General features: G+C 36.6%; 1 protein-coding gene and 1 long non-coding RNA gene across 4 annotated transcripts in view; one reads left to right on the forward strand and one right to left on the reverse strand.

Annotated features, from left to right (window-relative positions):
• Nucleotides 1–20,186, reverse strand: part of LOC138224968 (uncharacterized) — a 312,271-nt gene that overhangs the window by 54,136 nt on the left and 237,949 nt on the right. The window contains exon 5 of one of the 2 annotated variants that reach the window (XR_011183484.1): nt 2,363–2,515. The exons of the other annotated variant lie outside the window; for it this stretch is intronic. This is a non-coding gene — a long non-coding RNA (uncharacterized lncRNA). The remainder of the gene's footprint in view (nt 1–2,362; nt 2,516–20,186) is intronic. 2 annotated transcript variants of the gene reach the window in all.
• brinp1 (bone morphogenetic protein/retinoic acid inducible neural-specific 1) overlaps nt 1–20,186 on the forward strand; it is a 127,878-nt gene that overhangs the window by 19,070 nt on the left and 88,622 nt on the right. The window lies entirely within an intron of this gene.

Raw genomic sequence — 20,186 nt, forward strand, 5'->3', positions numbered from 1 at the left:
CACTCTAAGTGACAGTTTATTGTGCACATCACGTTATAGGCTTATGATTCCCCAGGGAGTTTCAATTGGGAGTGTAGGCACAGTTGACGAAGGAAAGAAAGTTGCTTTGTATTGAATTTTAATAAGCTTTTCCCATTTGTTTCTGGTATACAAATACATTTTTGCCTTTAAGCTTTCAGTTTCCAATCGCTTTACACAATTTTGGTTTTGCATACAAAGTCTATTTCAGGAGACAGTTTGTAGGCTTTCAAAGCTTAAAAAACGTACATTAACTTAGATCTCAATGAACATTGGTGGCTTGATAAGACAAAACAAGTCAACAATTTGGATTTCTAAACTAAATTAAATGCCAATGTAAAAATCTATAGAAAGAAATGCATTCAAAACTTGTTTAATTAATTGAAGCTGTTACCATGTTAGGGAGGCATAACAATAAAAAAAACAGGTAGAATCAACTTCTTAAAATCGAATTAATGATAACAATTTAACTTATTAGAAGGAAAAACCTGAAGAGGTAAATGGGTGTAACCTACCATAGGTGATATTTATAAAGCTCAATTTATTTTTAAACAATAACCTCTCATGAGGAGTCAATAAGTGATATCAACAGTTAACTTCCAGCGTTCTCTCAGTCATTTTTTAGTGGATAGGGGAATGCCAGTGCAGGGAGGGTCACAACTGGCTTATCACACACTGCCAAGTTCAGCTTAGCCTACAGGTAAAGCAACAGGAGCTTGTTTGTGGTGTACCAGTATTACAGGAGCATACATGAGGGATCTTTACTATGTTTGGATGAAAGGGATAATTGTAAGTTGTCAAGAGGTTTTCTTTCCTGCTTCTTCTTAAGAAGCTTCAAATGAGTCTCCTTTGGCACTGAAAAAGTGTACAGTATATTATACATTGTCCTTTTGGAAAATATACTTGGATCTTACTCAGATTAAAGAAAGACATTCCATTGTGTAATGTCTAAGCACCGTGGTTGGAATTTTTCAATATAAAAGTTCCTCCGCAGACGTCGATTATTTCCCAGTGCTAAACCATACATATCAGCTTATCTCTTTCCTACATGATTTTATTGCTCATTTTCCATTGCTATGATAATTTACTATACTCCACAAGCTTGTGGCTTGCTCTAGCTTGATAGAACATTGCTCAAACTTAGCTTTTGTCATTGCTTGTAATTCAACAGCGGTAATATTAGACCATAGGGAGAACAAACACAAGATGAAAGGCAATAATTTCCGGGACATTTCGCCTTCAAAAGGAGGATTTATCCAGTCTGAATCTCAGCAGGATCCAATCGGAACAAACCCAAAACTATGCGATTGAGAATTCCAGAATGCGGGACAACAAAACTGATTCTGTTGACCACAAACCAACAGAGGGAGAAAAATAAATGTTCATAAAGTATGATAAACAGGAGACTTTGGAAGTCTACTAAAAACAGGAGATTTTGAAGTGAAGGAAGTGCAAAGCAGACTGAGTGAAACCTAAGTCATGAGTGCAATTTGAAAACGGCAAACAATCCTTGATAGATGGCAAAGATTTGTTTAGGTTTGAATCCCTAAAATCTATCCAACCACAAAAAAAACATACTAAAATTAGAATAAGTAGCAAAAGTTTCATTTAAAAGAATTAATTCTTTGTCTGTGACATTAAAAAATAATGAGTTTTTATAGACAAAAAACAATACAGGTACTACTAAAGGCATAAATGATCTTACTTTCTCTGTGGGCAAACGTTATATAAAGTGTGCAGGTGATCCACACACTATGGAGTAGGCAGTTTGCCCAGTGGGCAAATCAGGTCTGACACCTTTACAACACCGTTATCTCTGTTACATTAATTAAGAAAAAAAAACTATAATATAACAATAGGTAAGTCTATTTAAAACAAATAGACATTTGGCTAGAAAATGTGTTATTTACTTTTAAACATGTAGTTATTCATATATTATCCTTGTTTATGATTTGTTAATTTCACTGAGGCCACTATCTGAGACGCACAAAACAGGCTTTGTTCAAATATAAGTATATGTAATATATATGTAAACAAATATTATTGAATTACTTCCAAAATTAGGACTGACTTGATGACTAAGTGTTTGTCTTCCTGCTGCAGTGCTATTTAAGGCTTTTGTATCATAGTTTTGTAACTTTTTCTAGTTTGGTTATAAACTAGAAAACTTGCAATCGAGGTGCTGCCTGGCAAACACTGAACACCCCCCCCCCCCCAGGTTTAGAGGCGGAAATCAGTTTTTTTTAATAGATTTTAACAATTATGATGAGTGCATACAAGGTGGAACTACAGTAGTTAATGATATATTCATCAATATAATTAGACAGGTAATTAAAGGAATTACCTGCCAGGAGACAGAGACATTTTTAATGTGTTTTGTGTTTAAAAAGTGTAGTCACTCATCTGTTGCTCCACATTCCTTGTACACCTACAGTATGTCCTTTCCTCTGAGTCATCAAAAAAGCTGGAGTTCTCACTTTTCAGTGGGCTGCGTCACCTTGCATCAACATGGAGAACAAAAAGGAACAATGTCAGATCAGTGCAGGCTCTACTGCAAAACACAATTTCATTTTCACCTTCTGTCTAAAGAACTTAAATATGGAGGAAGAAAAGGCTTCTTTTTGTTGTTACTTCCAGCTCATGCATTTCATTATGGGTTTATGTGCAGTAACCTGCTATGCAGTAATCTATATCATTTCCCCCTTACTGCTTTTTTTATGATTTTGTGTTTTCTTTATTCCTTACAACATTACAAGACAATAAGCAATAAGATAGGGAACCATATTAATGGACACTGGTTCACTAAAAAGAATAAGAGCACTGTGTAACAGTTCCTTGCAGCACAGCTTGTGAAACTCATTCCAAAATCAGGTTTCCACTAGAGAGGTCTGGACTCCTAGCAAACTTTGCAAAACAAAATCCTGCAGACAGAACAAGTGCATGTTTAAAAAAGAATGAGAAGCCGAAAGACATTAAACCTGGAGTGTTGCTTTATGGGCATTTTGTCATGTTATTAAGAGAATAAAAAGGTCACTGAAACAAGACAAGCTGTGCATCCTTTTTAAATGAAGGGTGTAAGGGTGAAAATCAACTGATGTCGTCTACTGGATTTTTCTTAAGGTGCTAATTGGTATTTAACATTACACAGGAATTCACAAGCACGCTCTGTAACTGATGGTTTAGTGCCGTAGCACTCTCTGTCCAGAGCAAGGCTATTTTTGCCTTGGCCACAATGAATATCAAAGTTAAACAAAATGGAAAAGGCAAATGGAGTCTGCATTTTATGCCCTTGGAATGTGGAGTTATGTTCTCTGGCAGCCTGCACTGCAAATGTGTACTTCAGGAATCCAGGAAATTGACAGCATACGTACCCTTCCGCCTGGTTCAGTTTGTTGGACTTAAGCAGTTACTCGCAATGCATTGTCTCTGACAGGCAAGCCAGGAGCTAAGCCGCTCCACCGTTTTAGTTCAGTGAACCACGTGAAGGCCCTACGCATGTCGTTTCACTAAACTAAGCCAATTTTAATGTTACTCGTGATAGATAAGGGAAGAAAAATAAAATTGAAATAATGCACATCATGTACAGTAGTTGAAGTGTCTTACAAAACTTTTTTGTATGGTTTATCAAGCAGAGGTCTTGCTATAGCTGAGCTCCAAGTTACATAATTAAACCTTGAATTGCACCAACCATCATCTTAGTGATGTATTAACACTTCCAAAAAGTTGTAGATTAAGTCTATAAGAAACTTTTACTTGCACTCTTCACTTTCTATCAGTCAAAGCACTGAAAATAGATCTGAAAAAGATCTAATTAAATAAATAGCTGGATTAATTAAGGCTTTTGATTAAGTAACTGAGCACTCAATATGAATGGAAAATCAGCAGACATTGAAGAAATGAGGACCAGGTTTGAAAAACTGTGCTCTTCAGCTTAAACAGGCAACCCACTTTCATGATTTACTGCATTACTTTCATTGTTCTCAGGACATTTTTGAGTGAAAAATCTTTGTTTATAAAAAAAGATATTGAAAGGAAAACTGCAAGGGACATCCTGAAAGGTTCTCTTTTCAGAGAAAAATGAATGGATACAATCCACAGTATTTCACCATCAGGGAGTGAATGAGATTTTTATAGCTCGTTGTGTTTCTGTTTTTTTAAGAGGAAGAAAACAAGTTGTGACATAATCAGAGCAGGTTTCTGAAGTTCAAGGAAGACTTTATGAGTGAGAGCTGCGGTGCTTTTGGCCAGCTGAGTCAGCGGCTGACACTGATTCAGTTTTAATTTTCCATATGGAGTTTATATATTCAAACAGACAACATCAAAGAAGAATAAGTAATAGGTTTATTCCATGCTGAAAAAAAAGAAGAAAGAAAACACAACGAAACGTTGGAATAAACCTATTACTTGTTCCTTTGCAGCCTACGCATGCTGACGCAGCTACCCACCTGAACTATCACAGAAGAATGTCTGATTATACTTTCAAAATCATACAAAAATCTAGCTTACTCACATTCGGTTTTGCTAGGTTCGTGGTTATATCTCTAATATGCTGCTATAACTATAACTATAATTTTTACCTTTTTAACATAGTCTTAATAACTTCTGCCATATTTAATGCGATGGATTACAAGTCATCATCATCATCATCATCATGAATAAGAGTCATGAATGTTAAGTGCACTGAAAAGATAAATTATTAAGACACGCCTTTTCTAATGATGAGTCGAGAGTAATATCTTTCAAAAGGGTTCGCTGTGTACTTTGTAAGCATACAGCAAACGTTTATGACCTGTTTACAGGCCAATGATTTCAGTAAAACAAAATCTACTGTTCTTTCATTCCACTGTATGTTTAAATGGATTTCTACAAACCATTTAGACACCTTTGAGTTTCAGTTCCTATACAGGACTGCAGGATATTTCTAAAAAACAAATGCAAACAAAAGAAACAAAATTGTGAGATTTTATTCTAAATGATCAATTGGGGATTCAGTGGCTTGATTCTTAACTATTTCTCAGGGTGATGTAGCCATATTACAGCTCTAAAGATGCAACTGCTTTGTGGTGAGAAGTGTTGTTTAATTGGAGGTCATTTTCAATTAGTTGTAGTAGTTCTTGTGATTTTTGGCTGGGATGACTTTGAGGTGCAAAAATGTCAAATTTCTGGCTTAAGACATGGGAAAAATGTAGGCTGAGAGCCAGTTTTACTGTACTAACATTAAGAAAGGCAGGGGTAATATTGTAACCCAGCAGTACTGTATATGGAGAATTTAGCTTCATTTTGCATTTTGTAAATTTACATCATAATGACCAATTTAAAATAAAATTATGTAAGAAGGGTGGAAAGTACATAAGATTGTTGCTCTTAGCAATATGTGATGTACTGCTGCTGTGATTGTTCAATGAGCGGCTATAACTGCAAGGTGTGACTCACATTTTGACAGCCTGCAGGAAGACAATGTTGCAGATTCAACCATTAATCAAATAAAGTTATCATCTTATACAGTACTTTTTCACCAACTACGTTAACAAGACTCTTTAGCCCTTTCAGGTAGAGTAATACATCTGACTGGGAAAAATAAGAGATGTGCCATTTGATGATCATTTTAATCTACTGTGTATTTAATTCAAATTTAATCTTGGTTTTCAGCTCTTGCTCAGAAATTCAGCTCTTGTAAGATATGTGAAAAAAACCCAATTGAAACAATTCACACAGCAGCAACTGTCTCTGTTCAAATACCTATCAGGATTGTATAACCTTGAAGACATGTTTATCATAACCAACACAAGAGTGACCAAAATCACACCTCAGTTTGACATCCTTTTCTACATTATCAGTGAGCCAAGAACTGTGTGTGATAGTTGCTTAAGCAATTTATGCAGTTTTACTACAACATCATACCACATTTAAACAGTTCCGTGGAGGGAAGCTGCAAATCTGTGTGAGGCATAACTTACAGTATATGGGGTTAAGCCATTAAAACTGGTCAGAAGCAGAGGCACTGGTTTTGTTCTTGTGTCTATGACCCTCTAATACACTTACAAATTCCAGCCTGCTTTATGAGTTATGCTGAGAGTTCAGTTTCTTATTTGTTTACCATGTAAGAGTCATCTTTCCATTTGTCATTTTCAATACTTTTTTTCAAGTTTCCCATAATTACAGTATACCATAATGCTTGCTCCATTTGTTTATTTTGGCTTCTTGTGGTTTTCCCTTTCTTGCGATGTGTCTTATCCTTTTGTGCTGTACAATGCTTTTAGTTTCATTCCTCCGTTTACTATATTTCATTCACCTTCAACCATTATGTACTGTATTATCTGCCATAATGGTCACATTACCAAAAGTAAACAATAACAAAAAAACATTCTTCTGGTAGTTTATTGTCTCAACAGACTCATGATGGTGATTGCGAGTAAGGTTAAAGACGAGGATTTAGTCTGTATCTGAAACTTTGTGAATCATGTGCTGTACCTGTACTACACTATTCCCAACTCTTCTATTCAAGACAAAGCCCCTCACGTGAGTAATTAATGAACACATTAAAATTACTTAGTTATCGAACTGTAAAATAGGTAATTTCCATATCTGAGCCATACTGGGTTATCAGGCCAGAGATTACCCTGATTTCCATTGCCATATACAATTACAGAGTATGTTATAATATACTATTAGACTGTTTATTAATGTAATGTATACATACAGTATATTACTGAAGAGATATATACTGTATTGACTGGTTGACAAAATAAACTGGGAATAATCCATTTTTAGTAGAGCGGGTCACGTAGTTAATGGGTTCAACAGTGAACTTATTTGCATTTTTATAAATAGATGGTTGGGCTCCAAAAACCAGGTTGCTTTCTAACTGGAGATGGTGAACCATAGCCAGTGCTCTTTCCTCTGAATCAGAATTTCGAACAGTTAATACAGTCGCTCTGCTGTTCAGGTAAGTTGAAGTTGTGCCTTTGACCATTAGCACTGTTTGAAAGTGGAGGGGTGTTTATTCCAGTGTCCTGCCTTAATTCCACCAAAGAGTTCTCACTTTTCCTCCTAATCTACTGATTATCGAGGCTGTTGGTACTCAAAAACTGGTGCCAATAACCCAGTTTTTGATTTAAGTCAATTTATATCTGTATATAAAATGCTTTGAGATCCTTTGGGATGAAAAACACTATACAAGGAAGTATGATTCAAACATTATTCGAATGATAATTTACAATGAAGAGTGAAGAATTGTATGCTATTTCTGTTTTCATACGTTATCCTAAGTAGTTCCAAAAAAGAGCATTGCTTTCACTTTTGTTATTTTTGTGAAAGGCACAATGGTTTTTTTTTGTGTGTTTGTAACAGGTTAATAGCTTTACTTTCACTTTTAACTGCTTTATTTTATTAATATGGTCACTGTGTGGGTTAATTATCAAAACTGCTGTTTGAACTCATCATCCTTCCCAGAGTATTGGCTACTGCTAACATCACCTGTAATCAACTTGATATCCCCTATTTCTAATTGCACTGTGGCCTTGGGTTTGCAGTGAATTTGTCAGAGCTCAAATTGATTTCTGTCCAAACGTATATGGGATGCACAATAATAGATCACAGAAGCACAGGTAAATTGGAACAATAACTCAACCCATTAGTGCATTAGTGTGTATTTTAAGTCTCCAATTGATCTGCCTCTTGATTGGTACTGTATAGGTGAAGGCATTTCATTACTGAACTGCTGTGCTGAGCCATGGATTCAGGAGGTCAGAGCTGCAGTTCTAAATAATGCACAACAAATAGGTATAAATCAGGCTGGGAGGTTCGCCTTCTGCGGTGATCCAGCATTTCTGATGGCAGGCCCATTAACACTCCATCCTGAAGTGGCTGAGGGGAAGGTGGGGGAGGGTATAGTCAGTCGTTTTCTCCCTGAACACTGCATTTAGAACACACCCTGACTCCTGCAGCCTTCACCTCCTCCATTGATCTTTGGAAATATCACTGACAGGAAGAATCTGTGAACGCTAGCCAGCAGTGCTAACCACTTCCCAAAGGACACAGAATCATTGTTTGACTGACACAAATCTAAAGCTGGCATTATCACTCAAGCACAAATCTTAAAACCAAGTAAAAAGTCTGAAAGCTACGTGAATAAAAAAAAAGCCAGGACGGAGAGCCTGGAAGAGCAGAATTGTGTCTGCTGCAATTCAAACCACAGAAAGGTGCTCCAGAGAGGAAAACCTACACAACTGGATAAGTGAGGCTTTATAGCTGTAAAAGTACAAGCTGTCCTTAGTCTTTAATATAACTATGAGGGCTCCATCATGCATTTGATCTCTTATAAATCTGAACTCAAATCAGGGCACAGGGTGTTACAACACAGATGAGTGTCACCTAAACTCCTCATCTACCTTTCAGGTTTGTGTGAACTGATGAAGTTTAACTTTCATGCAACAGAAGTTGAACTCTGTGGAAAGGCTAAAACTGGGTTATTACACTATTCAATTCTTTGAAGAATAAAAGGAACACTCATTTTAAATGCTACACAGCATTTTCACCCCTAATATCGTCACCATTTTCTTTAGCAGTGATATGATCTGAATTTTGGTAAAACCTTTTTTTGGTGTTGGTATACCATTTTTTGACATGAAAAATGCCAGTTTGGAGGTCAATCAAGTACTGTAATACAAAATCAAAAATACACATCTTTAACATTCATTTTTTGTTAAACACCTCAGGTCTCTTCTAATTTTCGATTGGAAAACAATAACCTGAATGATCATGTTAATCTGAATGGAATGATAGATTAGCTCATGGAGCACAATCCCCTTATTTTTTGTAGGTTTTTATTGGATAGACGTACTTTTCTTGCATGGTCAGTAATGTATTTTTCTTATCCTGCATCCCAGAGAAGAGATAAACAAGAAATAAACAGATCTTTCCTGGACGTTTTCAAGTTGATGACAGTTTTCAAATTCAAAACTTCGTAATAAAACCTAAATATAGTTTTAAAGCATGAAATGGATGAAGATAAGCATTTATCTTGCCTTTTGAATATAAATATTATTATTATTGATTATAATAATAATAAAATAATAATAATAACATCCTATTACTGCAGATCATTGCATTCCCATGATATGGGACAGGGGTCTTCAGAAGTCAAACACTCTAACTTGGCCTAGGATTTAGAAGAGAAGCAGGCTGGGAGGATTTTTTGTTTCTCTTGCAGAGGGAAATACTTAGGAAGTCGTTTTTAACCCATTAGTCTTCTGCTTACTGCAAGAAACGGGGTGAGGTCTGCAAAAGCTGTGAAAGCTACATGCGTGTACAGAAACACTGAGCTCAGCACAGGAACAATGAAAGGAGTGGGGTATTAAAAAAATCACGGCTTCTCTTGACCTACAGTACCACGGCACCATCTTTTACTTTCCTGCAGGAAATACAAAATACAGGACAAACAACGTCTATAGAAACATTCCAACACTGGATCAATATGCATCATGTATTTGGCATTTGATACACACTTCATCCTCTGTCTGCTCCCATCATTGTAAACCCTGAATTGCACTGTAATCCAAAATACCTGCCCTCCGGAGCACATTCTGCACATAATGGTGCACTGTGCCTCAAAGAGCTGTAGGGAAGCTATTGGATTTCACCCACTTAACAGAAAGATAATGGAAATGTAGAAGTTTTTTTAACCAGTTTAATTATTAATTAGTGCAGTAGATTTATAGACCAGCTACATTGTTGTCATCTGAGTTTTTAAATACATCATATTTCTTTCTTTAATATCAGAACAATGTCTGATGTAAGGATCGTGGATCTTTCTAGAGCTCCTTGTGTCCCAATCTCTTCAGCTGCATTGCTGTGGAGTGGAGGCAGATCCCATAATTTCCCAATGGGCAGAACTAATTTATTCCTAACAGAAAGGAGCAGGAATTTAGTTGTATGCTAAATATGTGTTAAATGATGAGAAAAGGAAAAAATAAGAATACTAATAATAAGAGTAGCAGCTTGCATTTCTATAGTGAAAAGATCCCAAAGCAATTTACACATACTGTAGTAAGGTCCCACTTCATCTACAGTACCACTACAATATCACCACTAGTTGAATTAAAGAGGGCCCTTAAGGAAGCCAGCCTGTCAAGTGGGGTTTAGCCAGGGTACTGGGAGTAATGCCCCTGTTCTTGCAAATAGTGTCATGGGGTCTTTAATGACCAATGTGTCAGGTTCTCAGGTTAATGACTCATTTGAAGGTCTGTACCCCCTATTGCGTAGTATCCTCAGACAACGAGCACCATACCGAGACATTTTTTGGGAAATTCTGGCCCAGATGGAGAAATACCATATATCCATCCATTTTCTAACCTCTTCTTCCATTTGTGGGTCACAGGGAAGCTAGAGTCTATTCCAACAAGATTTGGGCACAAAGCGGGGTACACTGGATGGGATGCCAGTCTATCACAGAGCAGACACACAGATGTAAACACACACATCTAGGGTAGATTTCCCAGAAGCCAGTAAACCAACCAGTATGGTTTGGTTAACATACAAACTCCTAACAGAAAGCACCTCAGGTCCAGAACTGAACCCAGGGCCCCATTGCTGCAAGGATTGATATTAATCACTGGACCACCTTATAACAACAAATATAATATTCTTATTCTTCTTTAAAGGACATCAATACAACCTTTAAGGTATGTTCAGATTTACTGTAGTGTGTTAATGTAGTAAATTTCTTTGAATGAAAATACAGTGAACGACAATCTCTAAGCCTCTGCTTCATGGCCCATCCAGAGAGCAGTAAATTGTTCTCCATAAGCAATCAGAAACAAAGAAATGTTCTATATTCCAGCCAAAAGAAAAAAAAAAAGGTTTTACAGTACAACACAAAGTGGGTAACTTACAGAAGAGAACTGTGGTTGGTAATTTGGCTCTGCAAGTAATTTGCAGCATCAACCTTCTTATTACTCAGCTGTCTCACTCGATGCCCTTTAGAAAGCTGTGGGTGGACAGGGGGATTTGAATATTGCTGGAGGTCGTGGTGGCTGAAATTCACATCACCAGCTGCCTTAAGAAAAATAACAATGTTTAGCTTTCTGTGAGGAACTTAACATCGACTTATAATTAGCCTTTCCTGCCTTCCTCTGTGGCAATACTTTGCTGCCTCTGGCTGTCGTAGGGAGTGTCTCGAACACAGAAAGTTTGGAGCACTTTTGCAACTGTCAAAAGCAAATAGATGGGGCTGACATTTTAAAAACAATTATATTGAGCTAGCATGATGTTTCTAGGGCACAGAGCTGGGGAGCAGGATTAATGAAGGTACAGGATTTGTGAATGCTCCCCAAAGCGGTGCATTCTGGCCTGTGCCTGTTCCTTTGCTTGTTGGCTCCTTCCTTCAACAGCACCATTAAGGGCTTGCAAAGACTGCACAACATATCAGATAAGTAATTGCTGACTTGACAACTGTTCAAATTTGACATCTATCAGCAGATGACTCCTGCCAGCTGAAAATGCCATATCTTGAAAACCCCTGAATATAAACTTTTACTGGATGATATCTTGTTTTAACGGAAGTAAAGTGTCTTCAGAGCAGAGAGCTACCCATTCACTACACTTCATTTAATCAAGAGGATACAGTAACTAATTTATATTGAGAAAGTGCGAGGACTTAAACTGGGAACACCCTGGTGATAAAGCCATTTGTTTTACTGTGGATCATGCTACACCAGACTAAAACCTCTATTTTGTAAATGTTTGTACATTTTGTCCATCTCATAACTGAGAACTATGCTACCACCAATAAACTGAAGTTCCTTGGCAGTTGATTTTGTTTTTACAATAATGGCTTCGTGTATGGTTTGAAGTAGATTTGTTTGTATGTTTAAACTTGGTGTATTGAGAAACATTGTACTATGAGGAAGCATTCTGAGCCTTCATAACGTACAATTCCATACTATAAACACTTCATAATTTACTATTTATACTGTAAACAAAGAATTTCTGCTGAAAATAGTAGTGTATTTTATAAGAGTTAATCACTCTATTAAAGTGAAAAACAGCAGTGATACAACCATTTACTTAAGGAAAACAGCAATGGGAAGGCAACTGAGAACAATAAAAAGAAATATTCTGCAACAATCATGATGTGCAATGTACTGTACAGTATTTTATCATAATTCTTATTTGCATGATAAATTAATGATTTCAGTGTATTTATTTTGCAATATTTTTAGCTTTTAGAATGATAAAAATCCAAAGTTTCCAAAGTTGTTAACCCAAATGTCATTTATTGATACTACTCACACATATAGAGGTAGTACTGTATTGATACAACTCCTTCATTTTAGGTTCTTAATGGAAAATAAATGGTATTTTGTGACAAGACACTATATACGAGTTCCTTAGGGTTTGTTTTCCCATGTGATAGAAACACAGATCTCAGAAGAGAGGAAATTTGTTCCAAGTTACATAAAAAAATTGTTATCCCTCCCTCATCACAGTTATGAGGACAATGTAACACAAATCAAAAGTAAAAGAAAATCTGAAAAATGAATGGCAGTTTGCCTGAATATTTGTGATGCACGCACTTGCCTGAAAGGAGTGAAAAGCACAAGAGTGGGAGAAAGTGGAAACCCATTTAATCTTCCTTTTCTTAGTGGGAAGTTGCCAAGTCAGATATTTCCAGCTGATATAAACATCCTGCATTAAAAAGCTGTTGTCTGCCCCCCTCTTCCTCACCCCTTGAATTCAAACAATTACTTTATGCCTCTAAAGTGAACGTAAATGTGTGTTCTCGGATAATTCAATTATAAATAAATAGGTTTCACACTCAATTTTTAGGCATGTCTTATGAAAATTCATCTGTTTCAAGCACACAATACTGGGCAAAGAACAAGACTCACATCACAGACAACCCTGTGTTCAGTTTCTGAATATTGTAACATATCGAAAGAGAACATCCTGCCCTTAGTGCTGTAAAAATTGATTATAAAGTAATAACTGAAAATCATTCTTCCTTTCGCTCATTTCAATGAAGTATTCGCTGCCAAAGTGACTTATCAAGACATATTATAAAAGAATTCCACATATTTCATTTCCTAGGGGGAAATTCCAAATTAAGTTTGGTTTGACTGACTGTCAGTTCACGCAATAGTTTATCTTTCCAAGATTTTAATAGAGTGATAATGAAGAGTTTTCCCTATTTGTTTTTTTAACTTCTTTCCCAGTTTACTTGACATCTATCACTGTTATTCTTTAAAAAGTAATGATATATGGTAGAATATTAATTAAAATAGAGCAAAAGAAGCCCCTAAGTATATGAATGTTGCACTTGTAATGCCCCTTGGTTTTGCTAACAGAGAAATGTTCCATGAATAGCTATCTCTTTGTGTACAATAATACATTACTGCACTGTGACAGCTACCTTCAAATTAGTCTAAGCTAATTATTTTAAGTGTACTGAATATTTGTCATTGCCACTGAATTCTAGGTTAGCAGCACAGCATCTCTGTTCATGATTGGCTCTAGATTCTGTTCTGCAACCAAGCAAGAAACTTCACTTGAGAGAGTGAGGACAGCAACCTCTTTAAAATGTTTGCTAAAATGTAAAATTTACCATACATATACAGCATTAGTACTACTATTGGTAATCAACAATATTATTATCATCTAAACAGTAACACCTAATGTCACTCCACCTTTATCTCTAATGGAGACTGACAGATAAGCCCCATTGAAGCTCATCAGGGAGAAAATTTACTGTAACTGCTGGTTATCTTTTACATAATCCACTTGCATTTGATCCTACTAATGCAGCTGAAAACCTGTTTAATACAGTGGGCGTTCTGTTTGTCTTCTTCATAATAAATGGAGATCACAATTGTCCCATTTGAAGCTGCAGTTAAAAGGATTACAATCTCACCTACTAAAATAGAGTGTAATGCAGGGCATTAGCCACATAATGTAAAGGGGAAAAAGACATTGAACACACAATTTAAATGTGTTTCAGATATCTGGTATTTTAATTTTACACATTTAATATTACAAATTTAGGACAGATATCCTCTAGCTAACATACTGTATATATAGATCAGAGGTTAGCGGCTTTTCAGTAGGGGTTTGCCAACTGTTAGCCCATGCAATTGTTTTTAAGCATGTTTTTTATACTTTTATTAATGTCAATAATAGCTCTACTTACATGTTTATTAAGAAAAATAATATTAAAGTTGAATAATATCTAACATTAATACGCACGTCTTACCGTTTAGTGTTATCGTTGATGAGTTTAGTCTCGGGCTCGTTGACACTGTATGCAGCTCCCTCAAAGCTAAGTTGCTGCAGGAGGTGAAATTAACTTTCTTGTGTGAAAATACAAGAATAAGATATTATGTGAACGGGGCTATATTGATCCAAATGCCGGGAGCAGTGAAAATGCCACTTTCTTCAAACAGTCCAATTTAAGAAGCAGGGACATCAAACAGGTCATGATAGAGACACTCTATCGTAGACACATCTAACATAGAGCACAAACAGGTCTTTATGTTGAACAAAACCGTATTCTTCTCAGCTACCGGTCTGAAATGAGTGAACTTTGCTTTCTTAGCAACTGCCATTTTGTCTAAAATGTTTGACTTAAACTTAAACGTGATCAATGTTGTCAGCGCCACAGATTGCGAATTTCCTGCGAAAACAGTAGGCTGGCTCCGCTAAAAAAAGCAGTAAAATAAGTGAATCGTTCTTTTTTTGCAGGTAGAATGTTGCAGAGATTTTCAGAACAGTCAAACGTAGTTTTGTATTGTTTGTTGTCACTTAGGGTCTTCGCGGCTCATTATACTATTGTTGCAAGTGCAGCTTTCAATACACGTGTTTTTAAAACACCCTTGTTGCCAATAATGGCACACGTGCTGTAGGTTACCGACATTTGATTATATAAGATAACATTTCAGTGATAAAATTAGGTGCTGACACCAGATTATAAAAGTCAACAATTGCATACCCCTTTGTCAGAAAATAAAGAGTACTTTCACATGTATGCATGTGCTTTCTTTGTTCTCAGCACAGTGAGGTAATGGTGTAATGACAAAGTACCGCAGTATTTACAAACTTATTTACAAGGACTGACACATTTTTTAACAGAATTAGAAAACCGATATTATCCCTACAGATAACGAAAGGGTATCCTTTTTCTTCTAAATTAAAAGCCCTAATCTGAACAAAGTAACTTAAAAAGACACAAACCAAAGGAGAACTTTTCACCTTATGCCAAAAGAAATAAATATTCCCACAACTATAAGATAACCGTTTTTCTTGAAATGAATAGCATCTGGCTTTTCAGCACTCAGATTACTTAGTGAATTTTTGTTACACCAAATGAAAGTACACGATGATTGCAGTCTGTGGAAAGAAACATGGAAAACCCATAATGGTGCTTCTTCTCTGTCAGTCAGCCATGGACCAGAGTAGATTCAAGTGTTATTTTACTTTATTTTAAATACTTTATTTTACTTTACTGAAGTACTTACTCTTAACCGTGCCATTGCCAGAAAGGGCTGAATTACTGTCATCCAAAGGTTGGTCTGGTCATTTCTGGGTGTTCTTAATTTCCTGGACTATTGGCTTCTGGCCACTATGGCAACCTCAACAGATAAGAACATATTTACACTAACTCTATACTGTATATACTGTAGCTGTGTCCTGGCTGTATCTTGGATGTCAATATTGATTATCTTATTGCTGATCTGGCATAGTATCAGGATTCCTATATATAGATATATAAGATAAATATGTTGATGTACTTGCGGTGGCTCTGTGGCTCAGGATCTGTGCCTGTGACCGGAAGGTTACCGGTTCAAATCCCGCAGCCGGCAGAGGAATCCTACTCCGTTGGGCCCCTGAGCAAGGCCCTTAACCCCAACTGCTCCAGGGGTGCCGTACAATGGCAGACCCTGTGCTCTGACCCCAAGCTTCTCTCCCTGTCTGTGTCTCCATGGAGAAAAGCTGGGGTATGCGAAAAGACGAATTCCTAATGCAAGAAATTGTATAGGGCTAATAAAGAAACATTATATTATTATAACAAAGCTCACAGTTAACTAGGAAAATAGGAAATGAGGCATAGAAGAGGAGGCTTTTTGGCACATCATACTCATATGGTAGCGTAGTAGTTTAGTAAATAGTGAAACTAAAATTGAATTTAACAAAAGTGAATAAACTATGGCAAATAAAAGAAAAACTGAGTTAGAGTGACCAGTTTTCCAGGAATGTAAGAAAGGTTTCAAATGAGAGGAGGCCATATATAGTATCTAGCTGATTGATCTGAAGATATCACCCAGTTATTGATTGAAAGTTTGGGTATTGGATTCAACAAAATGGCCATGAAGCTTTTTCTGGATTACCCTTTTCTTGATCTCTGTTTTAAATGCAGTTCCCCATAGTTTCCACTGGTCTCCTACGGGTTGTGTTTCATTGTTAATTCTGAAGAAGACATCTAGGTTAATGACTTATTAATCTGTGTTACCCCCCAAACTATTAACTCCGGCTTATGGAGTTTATATTACTGTTGTTGCAATATAAAAATGCTTTGCTTTATTTTAGTCTCTAATGCAATATTCTTTTTCGTCTCCTACTTGGCAATTCTAATGCCATTCTCAGATGTGCCTGGAGCTTAGTATATTCTTTTTCTAGCTTTGATACTTGTGCCTTTTTATGTAGTCTGTGAAACATTCTGTTGCTTTGAATTTTCCCAGTTCACTGTCTGTAATCTCTTTCTTTGATATGGCCAGCAGCCATATCACTCTGCAACTCACAAATGGCAACCCACTGAAGCTAAGCAGATGTGAGCCTGGTCAGTATGTAGGTGGGAGACCTCCTGGGAAAAACTAAAGGTTGCTGCTGGAAGAGGTGTTAGTGGGGCCAGCAGGGGGTGCTCACCCTGTAGTCCATGTGGGTCCTAAAGCCTCAGTATAGTGACGGGGACACTATACTATAAACAGATGATGTCCTCCAGATGAGACATAAAACCAAAGTCCTGACACTGTGTAGTCATTAAAAATCCCAGGGTGTTTCTTGAAAATAGTAGGGATATAACCCTGGCATCCTGGCTTGAATTTCCAATTGGCCTTTACTAATCATGGCATCCTAATAATCCCCATCTATGAATTGGCTTCATTACTCTGCTCTCCTCCCCACTTACAGCTGATGTGGGGTGAGTGTTCTGGCGCACTATGGCTGCTTTCGCATCATCCAGGTGGATGCTGCACATTGGTGGCAGTGGAGGGGAGTCCCCATTACCTGTAAACCACTTTGAGTGGAGTGTCCAGAAAAGCGCTATATAAGTGTAAGCAATTATTATTATTATTATTATTAATTATTTATTCCATTTGCTTTCCTAAAATTATACACTCTAATGATTGACTCAAGTTATATACATTGAAACTCTACATCAACAGATATTATGGTCACAATTTCCCAATGACACTATGATATCTATTCTTTCACTGCATCGTGGCTGTTGGAAAAGATAAGCTTAATATTATCTTTCCAGTTTTTACAAACTGGATAAAGAAGCAATCATGCCATTTCAGCTGTATCTTTTTTGGCTTTGTGATCTCTGCAAATCCCAATTTAAGAGTGGAAAGTTAAAAAAAAATCCCAACAATATAACTTTTCCTTTGCTAATGTACATACTTTCCATCACATCGAAAAGTAAGCTATATGTGTTTTTGTATGCATTAGGTGGTTTATAACACCTATTGTTAGGATCTTATTCTAAACTGCCTGCGCTGTCCTGCTTCAGATCTTCAGCTATATATAATTTCAAGGTTTTTGACAAATAGTGCTATACAGTACCACCATCCTACCTGCGTTTAAACAAACACCCATCAATTTTCTGCTATTTCCCCTCACACTCCCCTAGCCAAATTTCTGATACTCCTAAAATGTCTTACTTCAGTTAATGCAGTAGTCATGAATAGATGTTTTTCTTCTGATTCTAGTAATGTGATATTAGCATTTACAAATGGATGCATTTTTTGTTTCAGATTTTTTGTTACTGTTGCCCTTGGCACTTGTAGAATTCCTGAGAAGGTTTGTCTTTACAAATTCATCAACCAATGTTTTCCTATATCATTTGTTCCAGCATCCTGGGCACCAGGCAAACAACAGCTGATACGAGACTTCCTATTACTTGTGAACATGATAATGTTTGTACCTGTAATAATTGAGTGCACTCTATCAGTAACTCCACTTAATGGAAGAGCAGGTTCCTGGGTGTTCTGGGGCCAATGTGGTCCTGCCATTTTCTTCCAGGCTGTCAGTTTGGTGACAATTGAATAGTTTTGAGCCTGAAGCTTTCTAGAAGTGATAGGAGAATGAGAGAAGCAAAGAAAAGGAGAGAGAAGAGATACAGCAGGGACTTTAACATTAGTCAAGAGTGTAGGCTTAGCTTTGGAGGACCATTTTTTTTTTGTGAAAGGTAGGTTTACTTTTCCAGATAAAGACAAACATCCACATCTGCCTGTAAGTAGAGTCTGTTAGAAATTCAGGGTGAAAATGTGTGAGGTGGTGTTTTGGGCTCTGGAACTCACTTGGAATGTACAGTCTATAAATATTAGTTTCGTTTGTGACATATTTAGTAATACATCATTCTAAGTTATTTCCTATTTGTTTCCTTACCAGCAAATTGTTCACAAAACTGAAGAAGGCTTGTGACTTTCTTCAGTTATACAGTAATCCCTTGCAAACATGAGTGCTCTGTTCCTGAAAGCAATAGTGGTAGATAAATATGTGGTTGGTAAACTTAAGACCTTATGGGGAAAAGACGGTTAGGGCAACTGAAGTAACAATTCAACCTTTTAAAATCCTTCAAATATTTGTTCACCTAAGAGTGTACAAAAGTAAAGAAAAAAAACCCCAATGTATTCTGAAAATAATATTGTATAGATAGTTTTTAAATGTGTTTTTGCCATAATTCTTTATTGCTGTGATGACACCTATGTTGATCAGGCATTGGCATGTACCAGAACTTGTTCTTACACTTGCTCTGATATCTGTAGTTTCCTCACTTTTGTTCATAGTACAAATTCTAGATACATTAACACCAAGCAGCCAACCAACAGCACCATTACTTAGTTCTTCACGCAGCTTATCAAGTGCTTTAGTTTTTTCTTCTAAGCTCGTCACATATCTAGATCACTTAGCAACACTGGACTCTTCATCATTTTTCAAACACTTAGGAGCCATTTTTAATTTATACTAATTTAATTATCATGTAACTAATGACTGTCACTTTTATTTAGAAAATCACTATCACTACTACTTGTTTGTGCAATCAAATATTAATAACTATCAAGAACCAATGGAATAATGTACACCAATATGCACAGAACACTGAAGAATGTGAGAGAAATTGCGAACACATCTACTCCTACAGAAGGCTGACTGAGAAATAATTAAATCAGCTGCTGGGTTGTTTTCTCTCCTCTTGTGAAAAGAATTCTCGAGCTAGTGCGCATTGCAGCTCAAAGATGCATCTTGAACTCACGAATACTCAAAACTCGTGCGAGGCAAAATAGTATACAGAAAATTCTGCACCAATTCTCAAAGCAGTGCAAGGTAAATTTGCATATTGCAAGGGATTACTGTATTTGTACTCTTATAAATTGTCTGTACCAGTACAGTATCTGATTTGATCTATATCATTATTTAAATTATTTAGCAATTTAAATTATTTTAGCATAATTCAACGTCAATTATCTATCAAGAATATACAGTGTATGCACTGTATGTACAAAATGTACTGTATGACTTTCTGAAAGCCCAAAATCCTAGATATGAACCGAAATGCTGACGTCTGCTAAGTGCTTGCATTTAATGTCTGTAGCTTTGATCCAGTAAGACTCCTCTGCCTATTGGAGTTAGCTTTGGCTTTTTTTTTTTGCTGATTAATCTGTCTTGTTCCAAATTCAGCATTGTCTAGCAAAGCATTAAAAGAAATATTTTTTTCATTCACACTGATGCAGTGACATAGTATTGGTGTTCCAAAAGCTGGAGGCCAAAGTTCTTAAATGCAATTACAGTAGCAAATGGTTCACTTATCAGCAAATTATATGGTTCCTGAGGCCTTGTGGAGTAACACTGGAATATTCTGTGATCTACAGTAGTGCTCCTCCATTTAGGCTTTGGTA

The sequence above is a fragment of the Lepisosteus oculatus genome, chromosome 24 (genome assembly GCF_040954835.1).
Source record: "Lepisosteus oculatus isolate fLepOcu1 chromosome 24, fLepOcu1.hap2, whole genome shotgun sequence".
NCBI classification, from domain to species: domain Eukaryota; kingdom Metazoa; phylum Chordata; class Actinopteri; order Semionotiformes; family Lepisosteidae; genus Lepisosteus; species Lepisosteus oculatus.